Source organism: Gracilinanus agilis, unplaced genomic scaffold, assembly GCF_016433145.1.
Source record: "Gracilinanus agilis isolate LMUSP501 unplaced genomic scaffold, AgileGrace unplaced_scaffold38451, whole genome shotgun sequence".
NCBI lineage: Eukaryota > Metazoa > Chordata > Mammalia > Didelphimorphia > Didelphidae > Gracilinanus > Gracilinanus agilis.
The window spans coordinates 1-7,407 of NW_025371858.1; the positions used below are offsets into that span (position 1 = coordinate 1).

General features: G+C 49.0%; 1 long non-coding RNA gene across 1 annotated transcript; it reads right to left on the minus strand.

Moving 5' to 3' along the window:
- Positions 1-1,793: 1,793 nt before the first annotated feature.
- LOC123255057 lies at positions 1,794-3,081 on the minus strand. Its single transcript, XR_006506734.1, has 3 exons — positions 3,016-3,081; positions 2,561-2,726; positions 1,794-1,843 (listed from the first exon to the last, which is right to left on the minus strand). It is a non-coding gene; the product is annotated as an uncharacterized LOC123255057 (long non-coding RNA).
- Positions 3,082-7,407: the final 4,326 nt, after the last annotated feature.

The window sequence follows — 7,407 nt, forward strand, 5'->3', positions numbered from 1 at the left end:
AGTAAGAACATTAATCATATAACCATGATAACTTCTAAAAAATAAAAATTATTTAAAAATAAAAAAAAGTTAAATAAAAAATTTAAATTAAATATTTTGAGTCAATATTTTATTTAATTAAATAAATTTTAATTAAATCAAAAATGAAATAAGATTAAATTAAAATGAAATATTTTAAAAAATGAAATTGAAATAAATAGAATTGGCTGAAAAAACTTGAGATGCTTATTTCTGGAGACCTGGAAGCCATGATCCTCACTTTTGAGTACAACTGAGCAATAGACACACTGCATTCCTTAATCCGACCTTGCGCCTTCCCCATTCACCCATCCCCTGTGGCTCCTTATTATTCCAAAATAAAATAGGAACTACTCTGTTTAGCTTTTAAAGCCCTGAACAGTCTGGCCTTCACCTATCTACAGCTTCAACAGCCATTCGTTACTGCCTCTCCCACAGTCTGTGGTCCGGCCAAACCGGCCTTTTCTCTGTTCCTCATTCATCACACTCCATTTCCCTCCTCCACGTCTTTGCCTGGAATGCACTCCCTCCTTACCTCCTCCTCCTCAGAGTCCAACTTTCCTTAAAGATATGGCTCAAGCCCCACTTTCTACATGAACGCTTTCTTGATTTCCCCATCTTTTAGTGCCCTCCCTCCCAAAGGCCCTTTTATTTAATGATTTTGTATACACGTTTGGTTTTTTTTTTTGGTAAAGGTATTTTGTTTTACCAATTACACATAACAAATTTCCATATACGTTTTCCAGAGATATATCTTTCCAATTGTCTCTCTCCCTTCCTTCCCCCTTCCCAGAGCTAGCCAGCAATTTAATACATGGGCTATACATGTATTACCACACAAAACCTATTTCCATGTTGTTCATTTTTTAAGAGAATAACCATATAAAATAAAAACCCAGGGGGCAGCTGGGTAGCTCAGTGGATGGAGAGCCAGGCCTAGAGACGGGAGGTCCTGGGTTCAAATCTGGCCTCAGACACTTCCCAGCTGTGTGACCCTGGGCAAGTCACTTGACCCCCATTGCCCGCCCTTACCACTCTTCTGCCTTGGAGCCAATACACAGTATTGACTCCAAAATGGAAGGTAAGTAAGGGTTTAAAAAAAACTATTTCTAACCCCATACTGCTCTTCTGCCTTGGAACCAGTATACAGTATTGATTTTAAGATGGAAGGTAAGGATTTAAAAAAAATTAGTTATGCAGCAATATTATACTATGATCACTTGTAAAAGCCTTAGCTACTCTCAGTAATGAAATAATCCAGGATAACTCTGAATGATTTAAGACAAAGAAGGCAATCCATCTCCAGAGAAAGAAAAGTTAAAAAAAAAAAATTTTCTATGTGGAACTGAAAACAATTTTTAAAATCAGGAAAAAATTCTATAGATAAAAAAAATGTAATTGGGAAATATTTAACAAAATAAATAAAAATAGAACAAACCATTTAAAAGATGAAATTAAAATAAAAAATATAAAACAAGGTGCCCAAAATTGACCAAAACACTCAAGATATGGCCTGGCCAGGTCAGTGGTCAGCAGGATTTTAGCCTTCCTTGCCCTGAAAACTGTCTCTCCCTCCTCTCATAGCCTAAAATCAAATGAGCCTCTTTGGGTTCCACATTACAAGGCTCAAGGCAGGAGTCAAACTCGGAGCAGGCAAGACCCAAGACGAACCCTTCTCCCTGAAGGCCAGCGCCCTCCCCGGCAGCCCCGGCTCTCACCTCTCTGTGGAAGTCTTCATCTCGCTGACCAGTCTCCTGAAGCCCACGACCTGCCTCCAGAGAAGAAGCAGCCGGCTGTGTTCATTGCTGAAGTAGGCATTGAAAGACTGGGAGAGAGGATTCGAGGGATGGCGGTGAAGGCTGGAGATGGCTTTCCCCACCCTCACCAGTCCGCATAGCTCACAGCTCCCTCAGGGTAGGGAGACAGGAGGAGGGAAGGACTGTGTCTCGCCTTTGGCAGAAATCCCAGCCCAGAAGACTAAGAGGAAACTCCCAGAGGGTCAAGACTTCATTACATCAAGCCCTCTCCTGAGATACCCAGGAGGGAGAGTCCTGGATGGTGACCAGGTACTTTATTTTTATAATGTGTCTGTGTTGGCACCATCTGGTTTTCAGGGGTTTTTTAAATTCTGTTTTGGGGTTCCTAGGGCTCCCAGGATTTAAGGGCAAAAGGGACCTCAGGGATTTCCTTGTCTTAAGCCTATCCTTCTACAGAAAAGGAAACTGAGCCTCGGAAAGGTCACTCAGGATTCAGAATTTGAACTCAGCTCCTGTGACTCCCAAGAGTTTGCCCCACAGCGTACCAAAAGCTCATCACTAGGGTTTTAGCAGGAGATACCTAAGTTTTTACTCACTTTTGGAAGGCCACAGCCACCACCCTACTACAAAGAGGCACCCCGGGAGGCCAGCTTCTGACTGCTGGCATTCATGGTCATTTCTGGGAAGGGTAAGTGGAATGGAGTGGACCAAGGGCTAAAGTGTTATAAAAAAGAAGCCTGGCACCAGGGAGTGCTTCAGGGCCCCAAGACCGAGGTCCTGCCTACCTCTTCCTCCCGCCGCCATTCTGCCTCTCGTTGTTCCAGCTCCCCCCGACTCCGGGTCCAGTCGCTGGTCACTTTGCGGATGTCATCGGTCAAGGCTTGGTTGGCGGCGCTGGCCTGGTCGAGTTGTTCCCGAAGCATGGCATTCACTTGCACCAGGCTGGCACTCCTACAGTGGGGTGGGAAGGGCGGCTCAGGCTCCTGATACAGCCCTCACCCTGAATTCCTGGCGGGCAGTAAGTGCCAAGTATCCTTGTTCCACCAAGGGGCCAAAGTCCAGCCATTCTGACTGCACGGGGCCCGGGCAAAAAGCACAAGGGTCAGCCCATTAAGGAAATGAGAGGAACGGGCAGTGCCAGCGGAGGATGGACCCGAGAAGGGCACACACCAAATCAGGGAGCCCTGGAGCATGGCGTGCCCTCCCTGATGAACTGCTGCCTGTCCAGATGTCCACCCACCTCTGCCGCTCCTCTTCTAGCCGGATGAGGGCATTCTCCAGGTCCTGGCTGTGTTCTTCTTCCTGCTAGAGACACATGGGCACATCCAAGTTGGCTTCCCAAAGATGGGCACCAGACTTAACGGCAAGAGGGATGGTTCAGTTGTTAGGGACAAGAAGATCAGAGCAAACCATAGGAATCATCTTACCCAGGACCCTCCTTTTATAGAGGGGAAAACAGACCCAGAAAGGGGAAAGGACTTACCCAAAGTCACACTGCTAGTCAACATCAGGACAAGGATTTAACCCCAGATTCTCGGACTCCAGGGTTCTTACTACAGCCCCGAGGAGCCGCCCCAGGACTGGCGACCACAGGCTTCTGTCCTGGCACTCACCAGTCAGCCCTGCCTACGCCCTACCTAAGTGTGGGAAGCTCAGGAATCCCTGAGAAAAGGAGAAGTCCAGGGTCAAGGGTGCGTGGGGGGACAGGGGGTGGATGAGGGCAGCTACCGCTAACTTCTGCTGCTCCAGCTCTGTAGATTTCTCCAGAAGCTGATGTTCCACATCTCCACACTTCTTCTTGTATTGAAGAACCTGGGGGGAGTGAAGGGATTGGGGGCGGGGGTCAGAAGAGTCCCCAGGCAGATATAACCCCCTGCTCCAGACCTGTAGAGATGGGTGGGACTTAGAGCCCTTCCAACAGAGAATGTCAGGGAGAGGGGTCTTAGGGCAGAGAATGGCAGCATGGGGAAAGGGCTTTAGAACAGAGAATTTCAGAGGTACGAGAGCTCTTAGAACATGGAACGCCAGAGTTTGGAGGGGACGTAGAACAGAGGATGTTGGAGTTAAAGGGGCTTTAGAAGCCAAAATGTCAGAGCTAGGAGAAGACTTAGAACAGGGAATGTTAGAGCTGGGAGAGACCTTAGAACAGAGAATGTCAGAGCTGGGAGAGACCTTAGAACAGAGAATGTCAGAGCTGGGAGAGACCTTAGAACAGAGAATGTCAGAGCTGGGAGAGATCTTAGAACAGAGAATGTCAGAGCTGGGAGAGATCCTAGAATAGAAATTGTTGGAGCTGGGAGGGATCTTACAATACAGAATGTCAGAACTGGGAGAGACCTTAGAACAGAGAATGTCAGACCTGGGAGGAATCTTAGAACTCAGAATGTCAGAGCTGGGAGAGACCTTAGAACAGAGAATGTCAGAGCTGGGAGAGACCTTAGAACAGAGAATGTCAGAGCTGGGAGAGATCTTAGAACAGAGAATGTCAGAGCTGGGAGAGATCCTAGAATAGAAATTGTTGGAGCTGGGAGGGATCTTACAATACAGAATGTCAGAACTGGGAGAGACCTTAGAACAGAGAATGTCAGACCTGGGAGGAATCTTAGAACTCAGAATGTCAGAGCTGGGAGAGACCTTAGAACAGAGAATGTCAGAGCTGGGAGAGAACTTAGAGCATGGAACGTTGAAGCTAGGAAGGCTCTTAGAACAGAGAATGTTGGAGCTGGGAGAGATCTTGGAGCACAGACAATCAGAACAGAGAAGACAGAATGATGGTGCTGAGAAGAACTCAGAACAGAGAATGTCAGAGCTAGGAATGATCCTAGTACATAGATTATCAGAGCTGGGAGGGACCTTAGAACACAACATCAGAACTGAGAGAAACTTTAGCATGGAGAAAGTCAGCACTGGGAATGGTCTTACAACCCAGAATGTCAGAGCTGGGAGGGACTTTAGAACAGAGACTGTCAGAGAGCTGAGGGGTGGGGGGGGTGGGGGTGGGGGGTGGATCACGATGACCAGCTAGTCCAATCCTTTCATTTTACAACTGAGGAAAATCAGGTCCAGAGAGAGGGAGTCACTTGCTCAAGATGAGAAAGGGAGTGACAGAGCTGGGATCTGAGCTGAGCTCTTCTGACACCCAATTCTAGTCTTCCCCTTAGGATAACTTACATTTACAAACAGTTCTGCAGTTTACAAAGTGCTTTGCTTGCAATAACTCTGAAAAGTGACCGTCTGAGAGAACTTATGTCCATTTTACAGGTGAGGAAACTGAGGCTCAGAGAAGGGAAGCTACTTAACCAAGGTCCCACAGAAAGCAGAAACCTGTTCTGACACTCAGTCTAGGCTTCTATTTCACCAGAGTTGCCTCAGTCTCCTTACGCTTCTTACCCTGAAACTTTGAGGAATGCCAGTATAGGCAATGGGGGTGAAGTGATTTGTCCAGGGTGACACAGCTAGGAAGGGTGTGGGTCCAGATTTGAACCTAGAACCTCCCACCTCTGGGCATGGCTCTCCATTCACTGAGCCACCCAGCTGCCCCCAACTAGTAACTGACATATTTAAGTGGGGAGACAACCATATCTTAACTTCCGGATGTAGGGTGTGGAGATGAATCTTTATACAAAGGCAAAGCTCAGGCACTACTGCACAGATCTGAAGTCAGCAGTCTGAGGTTTGAATCCTGGCTCTGCAATGGTGTGACTTTTACCAGAGATTTCACATTGCTGGGCCTCAGTTTCCTCGTGTGTCAAATAAAGAGGCTGGATTAAACCAAGCTGTTAAATTACATATTTCTCTGTTTTGTGGATCCCTTTGTGGGTCCGGGGAAGTTTCTAGGAGCTCTCCTAAGCATCATGTTCTTTAAATGCACAAAATAAAATGCATTATGCTACAAAAGAACTGGCTGAGTAGAAAGTGATGCAAACCTTCCAAAGACAAGTTCCAGGACCACAGGTGGAGGACCCAAGCCAGAGAAGAACCGGCTGTGGCCAGGGTAGCCCCGAGGGTGGGGGCCCTCCCAGGCACTCCCTCACCTTGGCCTGTAGCTTCTGCACCAGCTGGGCCTGGCGCTGCTGCCCGTCCTGGTAGGCTTGGAGTTTGCGCTTGTAGCTGGCCTGTTCCTCCTCTAGCTGACGTCGCAGCTCCAAGGTCTGCTGGCCCAGCACCCCGTACCCCAAAGGCTCCCGCTCCCCGGACTCCAGCCGAAGGCTCTGCTCCAGCTAGGGGGGACAGAACACCCTCAGCTCAGCCCCAGGGATTGGACCCGCCAGCACTCTCCTGGGGGAGATGGAACACCTTCTGGATTCATTCACAAGGACCAGATGCCTTCTGGGTTCATTCACAGGGACTGGGGACCCTCTGAGTCCAGCTAAGGGGACCTCACCCCTTCTGAGTCCATGGGAACTGCACCCCTCAAGGCGGAAGCAGAGGGACCAATCCCCAGCCAAGGGACTGAGCACCCTCTAGGCACAGTCATAGGGACCAAACTCCTACCAAGCTCTTCCTGGGAGATTAGACCGTCTGGGATCATTTATGGGAACCAGACTTCCACTGGGACCAACCACAAGGGGACCAGACCACCTCCAGGCTCAGCCATAAGGGGACCCAGACCTCCCCCCCCGCCAGGCTGTCCCATAGCAATCAGACTCCCTTCCCCTCTAGCTCAACCACAGGGGAACCAAGACCCCCTCCAGGCTCAGCTAATTGGGGACCAGAACCCCTCCAGCTTTACCTATAGGGAAGCAGATCCCCTCCAGGCTGTCCCATAGCAATCAGTCTCCCTCCCCCTCCAGCTCAGCCACAGGGGGATCAGACCCCCTTCAGGATCACTCTGCCAGTGACCAGCCTCCCTCTGGCCTCAGCCACACTGAGATGAGCCCCGCTCTGGGCTCAGGTTCATGGGGGACCCAGGCCGCCATTCACCCACGTCTCTCACTTGTACCCACAGGCTTTAGCTCCTTCTGTCCCTACCCCAAACAGCAGTCACTGTTGTATGCTTGGGTCAGGGTCAGAGTGCTCCCTCGGGCAAGGGAAGGGACAGATGGAAGATGGTCCAAGCAGAGGCTAACCATAACTCCTTCCAGATCGCAGCAGCCTCAGGACCCTCCCCACCCCCAGACACACACATTCACAAAGAGACGGGGACACACGGGAAGAGCTAGCATTTATAGTGGGCTTTAAGGTTTGTGAAGCGCTTTATGAACAATATCTCATCTGATCCTCACAACAAGCCTGGGAGATGAGAGCTGTGCTTATAAGGGAGACAAAGGTTAGGTGACTTGCCCAGGGTCACACAGCTAGGGATTATCTACAGTCACATTTGACTCAGGCTTTCCTAATTTCAAATCTATATGCCCCATCCACTAGGCAATCAGTAGCCAAGATGCATCACTTCTCCTCTCCACTCACACGGCCTCTATGCTAGGTTTGCTTAGTTGTGCCTGGAGCTCAGCAGAGATCAGAGGTAGATACAGAGAACTGTGAATGGTTTTCATAAAGGTGACATTCATGAGTGCTGACAGCAGGGGAGGAGAGGAGAGGAGAGAAGAGGAGAAGAGATGTGAAGAGAAGAGACGTGAAAAGAAGAGAGGAGAGGAGAGGAGAGGAGAGAAAAAGAAGAGAGGAGAGAGAG